General features: G+C 50.1%; 1 pseudogene; it reads left to right on the forward strand.

Annotated features, from left to right (window-relative positions):
* The window catches only part of LOC147118571 (uncharacterized), a 175,432-nt pseudogene that overhangs the window by 131,693 nt on the left and 24,132 nt on the right, over positions 1 to 19,607 (forward strand).

Raw genomic sequence — 19,607 nt, forward strand, 5'->3', positions numbered from 1 at the left:
TGGAGCATCTTGATAGGCCCTAATTGGGGCAGTTCGGTAGGTCTTAGCTGGATTGGCCCTCGTAGAGGCCCTTGATAGGCAAACTTTAGCAAAGTGTCCTTTTTTCCCGCAATAACTGCAGATTGCATTGCGAGCAGGGCAGGTTTTCCTAGGGTGAAAAGCATCTCCACAAAAGAAGCATTCCTTCCTAGATTGCCAAGAGGCTGCTAAAGTGGGGTCGTCCTCCTCTTCTTCATCAGAATTATCAGAATTAGATTCCCCCATGATAGGGTTCACCTGAGACCGCTTGAATTGTCTGGTTGCAGCTACAGCAGCAGATCGAGATCTGGGCAGCTGATAGAGGTCTGCATTTCTCTTTGCCAAATCCAGTGAACAAGCTAGGTCAAAAGCTTTTTGTAGCTCAAGTGTTTTACTTTCTAGTAGACGCTGGCGTATAAATGGAGAGGCAATCCCGCAGATGAAAGCATCACGAATCATTTCTTGGCGGTACAGCTCAGCTGAGGCTGCCTGAAAGTTACAATCTACGCTGAGCCTGCGAAGTTCTTGCAGGAATTCGTCAATTGATTCCCCTGGCCCTTGTCGGGCTGTGGCCAGTAGATGTCTAGCATAGACCTCATTTGGGGTCTTCGCATACAGTTTCTTAAGTGCCCGAATCACCTCTTCGTAATTATCCCAGTCATCAACATATTCGAACACTTTTGGGGTCACATAATTGACAAGTATCTTCAATTTAGCAGGAGCATCCACTTTACATTCATCCAGAAAATTCTCAAAAGTACGATACCAATGCTTCCATACCCTGCCAGCTGCTGGTGTATTCGGGTCCAAGTCCAGACGAATAGGTCTAAGGATTTTCTCCATGATGGGTGGTTCCCTGGATCCTTAACTTCTGAGTTTGTCTGAAGGTCTAGTATTTGTCAGTGTAAATACTAAGTTACTTAAATTGATGTAAGAAAAAGGAGACTTACCATCAAGTAACTTTAAAGTAAGCTTTAAGTAACTTATAAACACACTATATACAAGAGAGGTCTTTACCATGCCTCTGGTAGAAGCCTCTTACAATACTGAACAGACCAGTATTTATACCAGTCCAACAGGAAGTGACATATGACAGGAAGTGAGGTATGTACACAGTTCATAGTTCACAGTTCATAGTTCACAGGAAGTGATGACATAACTTCCCGGAAGTTAGCATTTTTATCACACCGCCCATCAAATGTCAAAGAGCCCATGATACCTCACCGTATCCCAGACAGGCCCTGGCAGGTCACGGCAACGTATCTGTTCACATGGAACAACGAGGACTACATAGTGACTGTTGATTACTACAGCAGACTTTTTGAATTGGACAAGCTTCACAGCACCACATCTGCAGCTGTGATCCACAAGCTAAAGGCAGCCTTTGCCAGGCATGGCATTGTAGAGACCTTAGTCTCAGACAATGGGCCCCAATACAAATCAAAAGAGTTTGAGTCGTTTGCCAAGGCATGGGATTTCACACATGTCACATCAAGCCCACATTACCCTCAAAGTAATGGTCTTGCTGAAAAAACTGTCCAGATTGCAAAAACACTCATGGACAAAGCCAAAGCGGACAAAAGAGACCCCTACATCAGTCTCCTTGAGTACCGCAACACTCCGGTTGACAACTTCAAGTCACCAGCACAGCTGTTGATGAGCTGTAGACTTCGCTCAATCCTTCCAAGCACCAACCAGCAGCTGCAGCCAGAGGTCGTTAGCTGCAAGCAAGTGCATGCAAAACGTGTACAGAGACAGCAACACCAAAAGAGATACTATGACAGGTCAGCTAGACTACTGCTGCCGCTGCACAATGGAGAATCCAGCAGTCGTCATCCAGCCAGCTGACACTGAGTGATCGTATCACGTCCGCACCCCAGAAGGACAGGTGTACCGCCGCAATCGCAGGCACCTCCTGAACACCAAGGAACAACACCATCATTCCAACGAGAGGATCAGTTCAACAGAGTGTGATGAACAGAGCAATACACAAAACACATCGGCCTAGAAATTCACTTGGGCGCGGGCAGCTCGCTCGCGCCCAAAAGTTAGCGCTGGGCGGGGAGGCATTAGCGCATGCCGTATATTCGTCTTCTGCGCCCCAATTCGGAAGCGGGCGCTATACCAGGGTGTGCCCGCCTCCGTTTGGGGTGCTGCAACTGAATATCGGCGCGCGAGTTGCCGCAGCGCCACCCGATGCGGTGCGGCAGGCTGCGGTACTGCAGGCCTCCTCCTTCTCTTAAGGGGGAGGTGCCTGCAACGGCCGGAGCCCCGATCGCGAGTGCCGGCAAAAGAGCCCGGCACAACGGAGAAGTGCCGGGCTCCACGGAAACCAGCCGGCAATGCCGCGGGGGGGGTGGAGGAGGCCGGGGAAGGAGGTGCGGGCAGGCGGCCGCCGAAAAAGCGGCCGGCCGCACCTTCAGCTTTAAAGCGCCCCACTATGGCAGCAGGATGGCCCCGTTTTCTGTTCGCTGTTTGCGCCCGCTTCGGAGGAGGCGGGCGCAAATAAATATGGGGATCGGCGTGGTTTCGGGGCGTTACGGGCCACCGCGCACACCGATGACATCATCGGTCCCGGCGCAGCGCTAACGGCTACCGCCGCCAATACCGCTGCACTCAATTTCCGCGCTACCACCCCGCCGGCGCAAAAGACCTCTTCAGGCGCTAAGTGGGCGCAAGGCCCACTGAATTTCTAGGCCATCATACTTAACTGAACCTAAACCTGAACCGGAATTGTTGACCGATTCGGGAGCATGCTCAGTTCCATACCACACAAGTTCGGGACGAGAGGTCAAGCCTAGAGTTATCCTTGACTTGTGAACTGTCAAAGGGTGTAGGCGTATCGCTGCCCTAAAAAAACTGTACATCATTATTGAAACATTGAGATGTTTTCAGTGCTAGTTAAATGTTGAGTTTACTTACATGTTGATGCTACTGAGAACATTATGTAGAAGAAAGGTTCAAAAGTAATGCATAACATTTTTCTTTTAAAAGAAAGGGGATGTAACATTTGCATATTGATTTATGATTGGCCCGCAGGCATCTGTAAGGAATACCTATTATATTCACATGTGATCACATGCTGAGTTGTCATTGGCCTGCAGGCATCTGTAAGGACTGCTATTGTTTAGAAGGCCCAGGGACCCTGACTCCATCTTGTCCACACGGTGCTGCTGTGAGAAAGCTTACAGACCCGAATATCTCCTTATGTGGCTCGGTGTCAAATTTTGTTTTATAACGATCCTGTGAAGAGCCTTGGGACGTTTTACTACATTAAAGGTGCTTTATAAATACAAGTGGTTGTTGTTGTTTCCTGAAACTAATAATAAATTCCCCAGAGGGAAAGAAACTTGTACTTTTACTCCCAAATATTAAAAAGTTTGTTCTACAGAAGCACGAGGTTTATCTGCTTTTATTGATGAATTTAAAAAGTCTCTATTGAAACCTGAGCCAGTGTGTTGTCAGACAAAGAGCCTTGTGTCCAATAAGGGGAATAAAGGCCCACAGCCTCCCCTGGCCCCGGGCCCTGAACAAGGGACTGGGGAAACTCGCTGCCCTGCGGATCAGACAATCAGCCGGCGCTAGTCCCGCACCTCGGGCTCCCCGATTGCTTGGAGGGCCCGCCGCCGGCTCGCTCCTCCAGCCCCGCCCTGCTCGCTCCCTATTGGTCGGAAGCTCCCGTCAATCAGGCCGTGGGCCCGGGTCACGTGTCCCTCACCGACTTTACAAAGAAAGCCTCGCGCGGTCACCGGGCGGAGCTGCAGGTCGGCGGGAGCGGGGTCGGGAGATTAATAAACTGCGGGTAGGTCGCGCCGCAGGGTTTACAAAGTTGGAGAATGGCCTCAGGCCCGAATGAGATCCAGCGGCCCGGTCTGTGTTCCGCCGGACGGCTACGGTGAGGCTTTTTCTCGGTGACAGGCCCGGGTTACGCGCCGCCATCTTGGTGGAGGAAAGATGGACCGGTTCCACCTGCAGCACGGTGCATGCGCGGCCATCTTCTCTCCTGAGGCGGTCCCTGGGACCGAGGATGACGCGCTTCCGCTAACAATGGGTTGTCAGGTGACTGATGAGCACGGCACCAGGAAACCCGGACAGGAGAAACCACAACTGGATCGACACAGCAGAGCCGCCAATCCAGAGCCGGCTTGTATCAGGGCGGGCGCTGGATGCGGAAGTCGGTCCCTAGCCGCCTGTGTAGGTCTTTTTGTTGCTTCAGTTTGCACTGGAGTGGAGATGGAGGAGAAGCTGCTGGGTTTAACCCCCAGTACTTCTGAGCCCAGGAGGACCCAACAATTTCCAATGTGGGACTGTCAAGGGAGGTGGATTCTGGGGAGATTAGGTTGTTAAACAGACACTGTCCCTACAATGTAAAAGAGTATTGTTTTAGGAACAAGCATTTCTGTAGAGGCTTTTAATCTATTTTACATATGCAGATTTTTTAATTCATTCTAGAGATGTGGGTGTTGCTGGATGGCCCAGCATTTATTACCCATCCCTAGTTGCCCTTGAGAAGGTGGTGGTGAGCCACCTTCTTTAAACACTGCAGTCCATGTGGTGAAGGTGCTCCCACAGTGCTGTTAGGGACGGAGTTCCAGGATTGTGACCCAGTGACAATGAAGGAATGACGATATATGTCTAAGTCAGGATGGTGTGTGACTTGCAGATGATGGTGTTCCCATGGAGCTGCTACTCTTTTCCTTCTAGGCGGTAGAAGTCACGGGACAGGTAGGGTGGCAGGTTCCCTTCCATAAGAACACAAGAATTAGGAGCAGGATTCGGCCATACGGCCCCTCGAGCCTGCTCCGCCATTCAATAAGGTCATGGCTGATCTTCGACCTCAGCTTGACTTTCCCGCCCAATCCCCATATCCCTGAGGGACATTAGTGAACCAGTTGGGATTTTACAACAATCCAGCAGCTTTCATCATTACTTTTTTACTAGTACCGGCCCCACAAATTCCCAGATTCATTGAGCTCAGTTTCACAACCTGTCTTTGTGTTTTTGTAGGTTCTCTCACGCTCCCTTTTTCTTGTTTTATATTCATTTTACAGGGTATTCGAAGGGCAGGATTTGTAGACAGGAAATTTAACTCAAACATCACATCAAGATCTGACAGAGTCACTCTATTCATCGGGACCTGAATATCATCAAACATAACATGGAAGCAAAAAGCACCATTCATAGTGGGGAGAAACCGTACACGTGTTCCGTGTGTGGACGAGGATTCAGTCGATCCTCTGGCCTGGCGAAACACAAGCGCAGTCACACCGGGGAGAAACTGTGGAAATGTGGGGACTGTGGGAAAGGATTTGATTACCCATACCAGCTGGAAACTCATCGACGCAGTCACACCGGGGAGAGACCGTTCTCCTGCTCAGTGTGTGGGAATGGATTCACTCAGTCAAGTGACCTGCTGACACACCAGTGAATTCACACTGGGGAGAGAGAGGCCGTTCACCTGCTCCGTGTGTGGGAAGGGACTCACTCAGTCATCCCAGCTACTGAGACACCAACTTGTTCACACAAACATGAGACCTTTTAAATGTTCTGACTGTGAGAAAAGCTTTAAAAGCAAAAGGGATCTGCTGACACACCAGCGAATTCATTCTGGGGAGAGGCCATTCACCTGCTCTGAGTGTGGAAAAGGATTCACAAATTCAACCACCTTTCTGATACACCAGCGAGTTCACACTGGGGAGAGGCCGTTCACCTGCTCTGTGTATGGGAAGGGATTCACGAATTCATCCCACCTACTGACACACCAGCAAGTTCACACCGTGGAGAGGCCGTTCACCTGCTCAGTGTGTGGTAAGGGATTCACTCAGAACTGCAGTCTGCTGGCACACCAGCGAGTTCACTCTAGGGAGAGGCCGTTCACCTGCTCAGTGTGTGGGAAGGGATTCACTCAGAGCTCCAACCTGCTGAGACACCAGCGCACTCACACTGGGGAGAGGCCAGTCACCTGCTCCGTGTGTGGGAAGGGATTCACTCGGTCATACAACCTGCTGACACACCAGCGAGTTCACAAGTGAACGCAGGGGTTGGATTCTGCTGTTATTGCTGCTGTTAATCACATCCAGGACTGAACCCTGTTCACTCTGACAGTTGGGTTCACTCCTGCTGTTGAACTCCACCACTGACCCTGCTGAAGGTTGTAGGCTCAGGGAGTGGGGCCTCCAGGAGTGGACGGTAAGAAAGCTGGGTTTCGGTATCCTCATAAATATATGGCGAGGAACCAGAGGAATCCTTACTAAGGAAATGTCTGGGGTTTTACCGGCCAGCATAGGTCTAGGGGTCAATGATGCCTGACTCCCTGAACTATCTTACATTGAACCCAGTTCAGATCAAGATGAATTCAGTTTACAGAAGAATAGAGAGAAATATCACCCACAGTTGAGGGAGACAAAAGCAGCCATTAGAGAAGCTCAGAGATCTTTGGAAAAGAAAATGGTGCTCAATTGTGGTAATAATGACAAAATCTTTCCCAGCTCCGTCAGGAGACAGAATCCCGTTAAAGATGGTTTTGGGCAGGGGTGGGCAGTGATTGGGGCTGGAGGGCCACTTAACAAGATGTAGTGAGCTGTTGAGGGCCGCACACCAATGTTGCCCCTAAGGTGCGCGGCTGCACGGTGGCGCAGCAATGGCGAGGTCCCACGCAGGCCGCTCACCAGCTCCTGCCGCTGGGAGAGAAACCGCGCAGCACATTTAAAGGGCCCACGCACGTTGGTGAGAGCAAAGTGTTCAATTGGTGAATCGGAAACAGTCCGACTCTTAGTGTTGAGCATCGCACCACTTCTACCCTCCCAATAATTTATCAACATAAATTCAAATAGTCATCAGATGCTATCTTAAATACACAGAATGTGGTGTAAGATAGTAAAATCTGCCGTTACTAAATGAATGAAATGAGTGATTGATCGATCAATGGATTATATGTTGGACTGAAAGTCCACGTGGCTGGTTGGCCGAGCGGCTCGAGTCTTTTGAAGCACAAGTAGCTCTTTGTGGACACTGTTTCTGCTTCAAAAAACTGAAGGACATCAGAAGTCATTAATGGAGACGGGCACAGCATGCCAGCTCAACAAATGGCACCAAAGAATGGTGGGATGTGGGTTTTTGCCCATTCTCCCTCACACTGCAAATCCTTAATCTCCACTGGACTGTCGGGAAGAAAGAGGGGGGTCAACAGAAAGTGAGCATGTCCCCACAAGGAAGTACATTTGGAGGGTGAGACCCCACGGGTCACAGTAGAACGGCAGGGTCAGAGCAAGCTGCCCAACTGTTCCCTCAGCTGACAATGCTTTGGTTGTATGCAGGGACCTAAAGAGAAAAAAACACACATCAAAAAGTAAACGGCAAAAGAAAATTCAAAGGATTTGCTTAAAGTAAGAAAATACTATGGGGGAGAAATTCGGTTGGTAGCACCTCCAATTAGCGCCTAAAGAGGCCAAGAAGTGGGGCATTAGCCAATTTTTGGCCAGGCGCAGTGAACCCAGCGCCTCTTCCCATATTGAGCATACATTTAGCGCTGGCGCTAAATCTTAGCACCTGCTCACGGGCACAGGCAGACCATGACGCCATTTGAGTGTGCAACGCCTTTTGGGTGCCCCAGACCGGAAATTCAGTGGCGTCCCCCTCCGTAGCGCCTGGCGCTAATAAGGACAGCTTACCTGGAGCCTTCCCCAGTCGCTCTTGGGCTGGAGGGGTGTTATTTAAAGGGCACTGGTGTGGTTTAAAAGCGGCAGCCTTTTTGGCTCACAGCTTCTTCGAGAGTTACAGAGAGTTGCTGGGCTGCACACTGCGAGCCATTTCACCACTGAGCCAGCGCTGGCAGAGGAACTTCAGCCTTCTGACCATCACCTTGCTGTTGGTGAGCATTTCCAACGGCAAAACTTTCTTTGCGCACTTATTATGGGGGCTGCATTGGAGGGGAACGTCCTGCTGCTGAATCATCTGGAAAGGGCACAGAGACGCAGGGAGAGAGGGGCAGGCATGGCCAGACAGAGGAGGACCAACAGACGTCGCCACACCAGACCTTACGCGGCCAGGGTTTACCAACAGCAGTTTTCCTACATGAACATGTCGCTGGAGCAGCGTATCAAAAGGCTGCGCTTTAGAAAGGAGGTGGTGACTGAGCTGTGCCACCTGCTTCAGCCAGTTCTGCAGCCTTAGATAAGGTGCAGGACATCTCTGTCGGTGGCTGTGAGGATGACTGTTGCCCTAAACTTCTACGCAAGCAGCCCCTTTCAGGCCGCAACTGGGCACATAGCCAACATCTCGCAGTTTGCGGTGCATTGCTGCATCTGTCAAGTGACTGATGCCCTATTTAAAAGGAGGCGGCAGTACATCTCCTTCTCAATGACCCCGGACAAGCAGCGGGAGCGCGCAGAGGGCTTCGCTGCAATAGCGGACTTCCCCATGGTGCAGGGTGCCATTGACTGCACGCACGTGGCTTTGCGGGCGCCTGTAGAGAATGCGGAGGAGTTCCGCAACCGCAAGGGGTTCCATTCCTTGAATGTCCAGCTGGTCTGTGACCAGCGACAGCTGATCCTCGCAGTGAATGCGCAGTTCCCAGGCAGCAGCCACGACGCCTTCATCCTGCGCCAGACTTCTGTTGCAGACCTTTTCAAGGCCCCAGCTCAGCCAGGAGGCTGGCTTCTCGGGGACAAGGGCTATCCTCTGTGCCTGTGGCTGATGACCCGCCCCTTTAAGAGCTGGCCGGCGCCAGTGTGTCTCGGGAAAAGTGATTATTGACAGCACCTGCGCTGCGCCCCGCCGCTGCAAAATTGGGTTGCGCCGCCGGGTTAGCGCCTTAAGAGTATCGTGCAGCGCCTGATTTAGCGCCGCAATCACCTTCAGGGGCGCTGCAACCCAATATCGCGTCAGGTGGTGCTAAATTGCGCCTGGCGCTAAACTTTGCACATCGCCAGGACTAGCGTCCCAAACGGGGCTATACCCAATTTCTCCCCCTATATTTGTAAAATAACTGCAGGTAGTTCTTTGGCTAAACTCTTACTAGTCAAACAGTCATATTCCAATAAGTGATATTGCAGCTTGCTGTTGATGATAATTAGAGATGTACTTTGTAGATAAATAGTGTACGAGGTTAAAAAGCAGAAAGCTTCCCAGTTGGGGAGTCGTGTTGCTGCGGAACTGCTCAGGCTGTTTCCACAGTTATTTTATTGTCCTTTTGGCCGTTTTTAGTAGTTGTCCTTCTAGTTCAGATATGCTGGGGGTAATTTGAACCTCCCCCACCTGACGGGATTGAATTTCCTGCTCGTTTTACACCTTCCCCAATTTTGCTCTCCAATGATTTCAGTCGAAAGTGAAATCGGGCGGGGTGTAAAACAAGCGGCCGATCTAATCGCATTAGTTTCCCGCCGGGTGCATGAGGTTAAAATCACCCCCTGCTGTTTCCAAACACAACCCAAGCAAATTTCTCCTGACAATAGTTTGGTTCTGATCCTTAATAATGTTCCAGTTACTCTTATCACCACAATTGCTTTAATTCTGACATTTGGCCTGTGATCTGACAGCAAAGCAGTGATCTCTTCACATGCAGTGAGAGTGAGCCAATGGGAACAAACTGGAGGTCCATTGCGCAGGAAGAAACCCAGACGCACGATGATCTTTTCTCTCATTTGAAGATGTGCATTGCTGAAGAGGATAAGACAGCTTGTAATGTGGAGGACAATCTAGTGTCAGGCAGTGTGCTTGGAGATGTCCAAATATTTATCATCATCCAGTCTGGTCCTCCGCATTGAAAACTCTTGGAACATCTCGGATTTGTGAAGCATTGAGGTTGATTTTATTGGAAATATCAAATTCAGCTCTGATTTGCAAACCTTTATTATCGCAATGCTCTTGCCATTGAGATGCATCAGTCAGCTGAATAAGGTAGATTTGATATTTTCAATAAATACAGGGTTCAGTTTCATATTTCCAAATATGATTGGCTTCCCAAGTCCATTAAACACCACAGATCAGATCATTCAGTCAGGCTCATTTTCAAAGAAAGGCTCAATTGCAACTGGCACATGGGCAAGAATGGAATGTCGATCCTTCTCTTGCAGCTGATCGGGGATCTTGGATGTGTTTGACGTTGCTGAGATTGCTGAGCTTAGACTTCTTGGGGCTGATTTTCATTCTGGGTGGACATCGGGCGAGCGGTGCGATGGTGCTGCCTGTCCAATGTCCTCGGCGAGAGGACCCAGCCATTTTGATGGTCGGGCCTCGTCTGTGCAATATCCAGCTCCAACCGCTAAACCAGGGCTGACAGGGAGCTTGCAGATCGGAGGGCCGGGGGTGGGTGACACTGGAAATCTGGCGGCTCCTCCATGGAGCAGAGCCAGACACATTGATGCAGCAAACGGCAGATTCCATTTGCCCGCCGCTGTTTGTGGTTGTGACTCCCCTGCTGCCTCGGAGACAATGACCCGACTCCTGATGTTATGTGGGCTGGGGTCGGGTGCGGCGGATGTTCGGCCTCGAAGCCAGGCCTTGGCGGGCTGGATTGAATCCACTGGCTGGCTGGAAATGGCCCACGGGCCGTATTTTGCCACCACTGCCCTTGCCTGTATCATCAACAGCTCAACAGAGTCAGGGATTGTTCCCCGAGATTGGAAGGCAGCTCACAGAGTTCCCATTTTCCAAAAAGAGCTGGGGAACTACAGGCCCATCAGTGTGACCTCCAACACAGGGAAGATGCTTGAGGGGATCCTAAGAGATGCTGTTTATGATCACCGGGGAGGAGAAGGGGCCGTTGGAGAGACTCACACCGCTTCTGGAAAAGATAGTCACATCCTACAAAACTGCTTGAGTTTATTGAAGAAATTTAACCCTTTTAGCACCGATATCATTCTGGTGAATCTGCACCACAACCCCTCTCCAAGGCCAATATATCCTTCCTGAGGTGCGGTGCCCAGATCTGAACGCAATACTCCAGATGGGTTCTAACCAGGGCTCTGTACAGCTCACACCTGCTGAGACACCAGCGAGTTCACACTGGGGAGAGTCCGTTCACCTGCTCCATGTGTGGGAAGGGATTCACTCATCCACCCTGCTGACACACCAGCGAGTTCACAAGTGACTGCAAGATTTGGATTCTGCTGTTATTGCTGCTGTTAATGACATCCAGGACTGAACCATGTTCATTCTGACAGTTGGGGTTTGTTTCTGCTGATGTTAATAACCCCTATAACTGGGCTGCAGTTTAATATTCTGGATATAAGTCAAATAAATCTGCTTTGTTTCAACACACTTTGTATCGAGTCCTTGATGTCTCTAAGATAAGAGGAGACTAATTGATATCCTGTTACCGACTGTTCCATTTTTGGGCCTTTTCTCCTTTGTTAAAGAAAGACTTGTATTCATACAGCACCTTTCACAACTTCAGGACATCCCAAAGCACTTTACAGCCAATGAAGTACTTTTGAAGAGCAGTCACTGTTGTAATGTAGGAAATGCAGCAGCCAATTTGTGCACAGCAAGGTCCCACACACAGCAATGTGATAATGACCAGATGATCAGTTTCAGTGATGTTGGTTCAGGGAGAAATGTTGGCCAGGACTCCAGGGAGAACTCCCCTGCTCTTCAAAATAACATCATGGGATCTTTTATAAAAACAGAAAATGCTGGAAATACTCAGCAGGTCAGGCAGCATCTGTGCGGAGAGAAACAGAGATAACGTTTCAGGTCGATGACCCCAGTTCTGACGAAAGGTCATTGACCTGAAACGTTAACTCTGTTTCTCTCTTCACAGATGCTGCCTGACCTGCTGAGTATTTCCAGCATTTTCTGTTTCTTTTTCAGATTTCCAGCATCCGCAGTATTTTGCTTTTGTATGGGATCTTTAATGTCCAGTTGTGAGGGCAGATGGGGCCTCGCTTGAATGTCTCGTCCGAAGGCAGCACCTCTTTCAGTGCCACGCTGCCTCAGTACAGCATTGGAATGTCGGCCGAGATTTTGTTCTCAAGTCTCTGGAGGTGGATTTGATCCCACAACCTCCTGACTCAGAGACGAGAGAGAGAGAGAAAGAGAGAGAGAGAGAGTGCTCCCACTGAGACACAGAGAGAGAGAGAGAGAGAGAGAGAGAAAGAGAGAGAGTGAGAGAGAGAGAGAGAGAGAGAGAGAAAGAGAGAGAGTGAGAGAGAGAGAGAGAGAGAGAGAGAGAGAGAGAGTGCTCCCACTGAGACAGAGAGAGAGAGAGAGAGAGTGCTCCCACTGAGACACAGAGAGAGAGAGAGAGAGAGAGAGTGCTCCCACTGAGACACGACTAACACCCGATCATTGCTGTAGATTGTTTCATACCTTCAGCTACTTTCATGGACAAGTCCCAGCTCCCCATACCTTCCAGAGTGCCTCCCCTAGCCTAGGTATCCAGGTAAGGTATCGGTAACATGTCCGTGTACCTTCCCCGGGAGTGTTCGATGGGACAGTGTAGAGGGAGATTTACTCTGTATCTAACCCGTGCTGTACCTGCTCTGGGAGTGTTTGATGGGACAGTGCAGAGGAAGCTTTAATCTGTATCTAACCCGTGCTGTACCTGCCTTGGTAGTGTTTGATGGGACAGCGTAGAGGGAGCTTTACTCTGTATCTAACCGAAGCTGTACCTGCCCCAGGAGTGTTTGATGGGGCAGTGTAGAGGGAAATTTACTCTGTATATAACCTGTGCTGTACCTGCCCTGGGAGTGTTTGATGGGACAGTGTAGAGGGAGCTTTACTCTGTATCTAACCCATGCTGTACCTGCCCTGGGAGTGTTTGATGGGACAGTGTAGAGGGAGCTTTACTCTGTATCTAACCCGTGCTGTACCTGCCCCGGGAGTGTTTGATGGGACAGTGTAGAGGGAGCTTTACTCTGTACCTAACCCGTGCTGTACCTGCCCCACGAGTGTATGATGGGACAGTGTAGAGGAAGCTTTAATCTGTATCTAACCTGTGCTGTACCTGCCCTGGTAGTGTTTGATGGGACAGTGTAGAGGGAGCTTTACTCTGTATCTAACCGAAGCTGTACCTGCCCCAGGAGTGTTTGATGGGGCAGTGTAGAGGGAACTTTACTCTGTATGTAACCTGTGCTGTACCTGCCCTGGTAGTGTTTGATGCAACAGTGTAGAGGAAACATTACTCTGTATCTAACCCGTACTGTATCTGCCCTGGGAGTGTTTGATGGGACAGTGTAGAGGGAGCTTTACTCTGTATCTAACCCGTGCTGTACCTGCCCTGGGAGTGTTTGATGGGATGATGTAGAGGGAGCTTTACTCTGTATCTAACCAGTGCTGTACCTGTCCTGGGAGTGTTTGATTGGAGAGTGGAGATGGAACTTTACTCTGTATCTAACCCGTGCGGTACCTTCCCTGGGAGAATTTGATGGGACAGTGTAGAGGGAGCTTTACTCTGTATCTAACCCATGCTTTACCTGTCCTGGGAGTGTTTGATGGGACAGTGTAAAGGGAGCTTTACTCTGTATCTAACCCATGCTTTACCTGCCCTGGGAGTGTTTGATGGGACATTGTAGAGGGAGCTTTACTCTGTATCTAACCCATGTTGTACCTGTCCTGGGAGTGTTTGATGGGACAGTGTAGAGGGAGCTTTACTCTGTATCTAACCTATGCTGTACCTACCCTAGGAGTGTTTGATGGGGCAGTGTAGAGGGAGCTTTACTCTGTATCTAACCCGTGCTGTACGTGCCCTGGGAGTGTTTGATGGGACAGTGTAGAGGGAGCTTTACTCTGTATGTAACCCATGCTGTACCTGCCCTGGGAGTGTTTGACGGGACAGTGTAGATCACAGGTTCTCTGAGGCCCCTCCCATGTTATAAAAATTCTCCGGACCCCCTGTAACACAACACGCTTTGGGACATCCTGGGATCACAGAAGCCTCTCTATAAATGCAAGTCTTTCCATTTCAAATCACTGTGCTTTATTGATGTGCCTCAATAATCCCGAGACTCGATGTTAGCGGAACAAAACAAGGCTTTTATTAACTTAGAAGATAACACGCAGTGGAGAGAGGTATCTTCCATCTGGAGCTCTGCAGTACTGGATATGAGGCCAGACTGAGCTGGCTTACATAGAGGCCAGGTATGGGCGGAGCCCTACACACAACACATTCCATACATTCCAATATACAATACAATGGTGAGGAGAAACCTGAAACCAACCACAGTCACAGGCAATACAATGGTGAGGGGAAACCTGAAACCAACCACAGTCACAGGCAGTGATGAATGGAATACTTCATCACATTTATTTTTTGAAATAAATAGTTATTTGACGATTAAGTGCGGTAATAGTATGTTTGAAACTCCCTCCTCCTTGATTCTCCAATACAAGAGGCCCAGTGACCTCACAAGCTGCCTTGTGGCCGCCATCCTTCCAGCCCACGTGATCTGCTCACCTGAGCAAAGCCCAGCTCCCAGGCGGAGACGCGGAGTGCACTGATTGGTCCTTTATTGCCCCGCCCACCCCGGCAGCCACCAATCGGAGAGTGAGCAGGGTGCAGTGGGCGGGGCTGACCTTTGATTGACAGTTTGAGCTCGCGCTCGCGGCGCTTTGAATTTCGCCCCAACAATGGAGAACGGTTGGAGGCGGGACCTGGGCCAAGCGGATTGGTTGCTGGCCTTTGATTGACGTTTGACAGGACCAATCCCCGGGGCTGCGGGCTGTCCTGCTCAGTGGCGCCGCCTGGTGTGAGGGCGAGCGGCGGCTGGAGCTGTGGGTCCCGCAAACTGCACCTGCGCACTGCTCCTGTTCCAGTGGGAGAAGGTGTTCAACGGGCTGGGCTCCTGGAATTGGGAATAGCCCCACCCTCCAATAAACCCCAGCCTGGATTTGTAGGGGGGAAGGGGGGAGATGGGGGCAACAGGCTGGATGGAGATGATGGGAATCTGGATCAACCCAATTGGCAGCGAGCGAGGGGCGGCTTCTGCAACCTTGGCCCCATCGCGCCCCACATCGCTTCCCCCGCGGCTGCTCAATGGGAACTGAGCCGGCGCCCGGTGTGAGAGCTGCTTGTGGGAGAAAGAATGAAAGAGGGAGAGAGTTTCTGGGCCCACCCCTTGAAACCTTCTCACGGACCCCGGTTGAGAATCTCTGATCGACAAGAGGCGCTGCAGCAACTCGTCAAGGCTTCTTCGGCAGCACCTCCCAAACCTGCCACCTCCACCACCGAGAGGGACGAGGGCAGCAGGTGCAGGGGAACACCACCAAGTCACACACCATCCTGACATGGAAATATATCAGCAATCCTTCATCATCACTGGGTCAAAATCCTGGAACTCCCTCCCTAACAGCACTGTGGGAGGACCGTCACCACACGGACTGCAGCGGTTCAAGGAGGCGGCTCACCACCACCTTCTCAAGGGCAACTAGGGATGGCCAATAAACGCTGGGCTTGCCAGCGACGACCACATCTCATGAATGCATTAAAAAAATTCCTACCACAGTCGTTAAATATAGGAATGCCATATCTTCTCCAACTTTGACTAGTTTCTCCTCCCTGATATAAACCAACCCCACAGTCACTGACACCAATCTCCTCCTGTCTGATATAAACCATCCCCAGTCACTGACACCAATCTCCTCCTGTCTGATATAAGCCATCCCCACAGACACTGACACCAATCTCCTCCTGTCTGAGATAAACCAACCCCACAGTCACTGACACCAATCTCCTCCTGTCTGATATAAACCAATCCCAGTCACTGACACCAATCTCCTCCTGTCTGATATAAACCAATCCCACAGTCACTGACACCAATCTCCTCCTGTCTGATATAAACCAACCCCACAGTCACTGACACCAATCTCCTCTTGTCTGATATAAACCAATCCCACTGGCCCAGAAAAATTAAATTCAGCCCATTACTTGGATTGGACTTGTCTCCATTCCCGTGCCGAGGGGATTGCTGTACCAGACGGGAGGGGCAACATTTGGGGACTCTCGATTCTCCACCAATTCCCATTCCCCTTCTTTCTGGTGGATAATGGAGGTGCCACTGTGTGTAATGTACAAGTCAGCAAGGATTAATCAGCACTTTCTAATTGGAGATGTTAATCAGTGGAACTTTTCAGACAATAAATTGTAGATTTTGTACCAAAGGTCAATTTAGGGTTAAAGTAAAATTCATAATTTTATTGTCAAATAATTTCTTATGAAAGTCCTGAATTAAGGGGAATGATCACAATGATTCTAAAAGGGACACAGCAGCCCCAACAAGTCAATCAGCAATATATATAGAAATTAAACTCCAGCCAGTTATAGGATTATTATCATCAGCAGAAACAAACTACAGCTGTCAGAATGAATAGGGTTCAGTCCTGGCTGTAATTAACAGCAGCAATAACAGAATCCAACCCCTGCAGTTACTTGTGAACTCGTTGGTGTCTCAGCAGGTTGGATGACTGAGTGAATCCCTTCCCACACACGGAGCATGTTAACGGCCTCTCCCCAGTGTGAGCTCGCTGGTGAATCAGCAGGCCGGATGACTGAGTGAATCCCTTCCCACACACAGAGCAGGTGAACGGCCTCTCCCCGGTGTGAACTCGCTGGTGTGTCCGGAGGCCAGATGAACAAGTGAATCGCTTCCCACACACGGAGCAGGTGAACGGCCTCTCCCCAGTGTGAACTTGGTGTTTCAGCAGGCTGGAGGAACAAGTGAATCCCTCTCCACACACGGAGCAGGTGAACGGCCTCTCCCCAGTGTGAAGTCGCTGGTGTGTCAGCAGGTTGGATGATTTAATGAATCCTTTTCCACACATGGAGCAGGTGAATGGCCTCTCCCCAGTGTGAGTGCGCTGGTGTACAATGAGATTGGATGAATACCTGAACCTCTTCCCACAGTGAAAGCAACTGAATGGTTTATCGTCAGTGTGAACTCGCTGGTGTTGAATCAGTTCCTCAGAGCTTTTAAAGCAGTTCGCACAGTCGGAGCATTTAAAAGGTCTCTCGTCAGTGTGAACTCGCTGGTGTCTCAGAAGGTGGGCTGAATTAGTGAATCCCTTCCAACACACGGAGCAGGTGAACGACCTCTCCCCGGTGTGAACTCGCTGGTGAGTCAGCAGGTTGGATGACTGAGTGAATCCCTTCCCACACATGGCGCAGGTGAATGGCCTCTCCCCAGTGTGACTGTAGCGATGAGTTTCCAGCTGGGATGGGGAAATTAATCCCTTCCCACACACATAGCAGGTAAACGGCCTCTCCCCGGTGTGACTGCGTTGATGACTTTCCAGCTATAACAGGTAATTGAATCCCTTCCCACAGTCCCCACATTTCCACGGTTTCTCCGTAGTGTGGGTGTCCTTGTGTCTCTCCAAGTTGGACGATTGGTTGAAGCCTCGTCCACACACAGAACACGTGTGCGGTTTCTCCTCGCTGTGAATGGTGCGATGCTTTTTCAGGCAGTGAAACTGGTAAAAGCTCTTTCCACAGTCAGTGCACTGGAACACTCTCACTCGGGTGCGTGGGGCTTGGTGCTTTTCCAGTCACACTGATGTTGAGGTGATGTTTGGTTTGAGTTTCCTGTCTGTAAACCCACCCCTTCTAATACCCTGTAAAAGGAGTTTACAAAAGACATCACTGTAAGTAGAGGATAGAAATTCAGAACAGACAATTCTAGTTTCTATGGAACATTCTTTCCTCTCTTGTTCCCCCAAAGCTGTAAATCCCCGTCCCACACACTCTCCCTCCTCCCTGTGCTGAAATCCAAACCCATCGCACCATCTCCAACATTTTTCCTTTCAATTGACTTTTCTTCCTCCCCCTGAAGGTGTTGACTCTGATGGGTTCAGTTCTACACTCATGCGGGACTGGAAGCCAGCACCCTGCGGGGACCGGACTCTGTCATAAAATAATGGCTTCAGAAGAGAAATTGAAGAAACTATCAAACCGGTGGCAGTGAGTCAGGAGCAGCCCGACTAGAGCGGGCCTGTGTGGGAACACAGCATCGGCGGCAGTTCAAACCGGTGGCAGTGAGTCAGGAGCAGCCCGACTAGAGCGGGCCTGTGTGGGAACACAGCATCGGCGGCAGTTCAAACCGGTGGCAGTGAGTCAGGAGCAGCATACCAATTCAACAGCAGGGGAGAGAGGTAAAAATCAAAGTGCGACGTCACCAGGAAGCAGGTAAGCGATTGGTTGGTGAGTATTTGGTTGGTGAGTATATCTCTTTTTAAAAAAACTTTAACTCTGGTTTATAGTTTCTAAGGTCTCTCTGGTGTAGCAGGGATTGTTGGTAAACCAGTTAACTGTAGTGTAATTAGTGGGATTGATTGATTTAATTTAAATTCAATTAATTAAAGGGTAAGTCATGGCAGGACAGCCGGGCCCCGTGAGCTGCTCCTCCTGCGATATGTGGGAACTCAGGGACACTTCCTGTGTCCCTGACAACTACATGTGCAGGAAGTGCATCCAGCTGCAGCTACTGACAGACCGCATTGCGGCACTGGAGCTGCGATTGGACACATACTGGAGCGTTCATGATGCTCAGGACAACGTGAATAGCACATTTACGGAGTTGGACACACCGCAGGTAGAGGTTGGACAGGAAGAAAGGGAACGGGTGACCAACAGGCAGAGTACTAGGCGCAGGCAGGTAGTGCAGGGGTCCCCTGTGGCCATCCCCCTCTCCAACAGATACACCACTTTGAGTACTGTTGGGGGGGATGGCTTATCAGAGGAAGGCAGCAGCAGCCAACTTCCTGGCACCAGGGGTGGCTCTGCTGCACAGAATGGGAGGAAAAAGAGGGGTAGAGCTATAGTAATAGGGGATTCAATTGTAAGGGGAATAGATAGGCGTTTCTGCGGCCGCAAACGAGACTCCAGGATGGTGTGTTGCCTCCCTGGTGCAAGGGTCAAGGATGTCTCTGAGCGACTCCAGAACATCTTGGAAGGGGAGGGTGAAGAGCCAGTTGTCGTGGTGCATATAGGCACCAACGATATAGGTAAAATGTGGGATGAGGTCCTAAAAGCAGAGTATAGGGAGTTAGGAGATAAATTAAAAAACAGGACCTCAAAGGTAGTAATCTCAGGATTGCTACCAGTGCCACGTGCTAGTCAGAGTAGAAATAGGATACTTCAGATGAATACGTGGCTAGAGGAATGGTGCCAGGGGGAGGGATTCAAGTTCCTGGGACATTGGAACCGGTTCTGGGGGAGGTGGGACCAGTTCAAACCGGACGGTTTGCACCTGGGCAGGGCTGGAACCAATGTCCTAGGGGGAGTGTTTGCTAGTGCTGTGGGGGAGGGTTTAAACTAAAATGGCAGGGGGTTGGGAACCTGAGCAGGGCGACTGAGGAAAGGGAAACAAGGATAAAAGCAAAAGATAGGAAGGAGAAAAACAAAAGTGGCAGTCAGAGAAATCAATGGTTTAAATCAAACATGGCCACAGTAAATAATAATTCTAATAGGTCTAAGAGCGTTAAAAAAACAAGCCTGAAGGCTTTGTGTCTTAATGCGAGGAGCATTTGTAATAAGGTGGATGAATTGGCTGCGCAAATAGAAGTAAACAAATACGACTTGGTTGGGATTACGGAAACGTGGCTCAAGGAAGGCCAGGACTGGGAACTCAACATCCAGGGGTATTCGATATTCAGGA

This window comes from Somniosus microcephalus, chromosome 4 (assembly GCF_052327205.1).
Source record: "Somniosus microcephalus isolate GS21.2 chromosome 4, FLI_Smic_1.0, whole genome shotgun sequence".
In the NCBI taxonomy this organism is placed as follows: domain Eukaryota; kingdom Metazoa; phylum Chordata; class Chondrichthyes; order Squaliformes; family Somniosidae; genus Somniosus; species Somniosus microcephalus.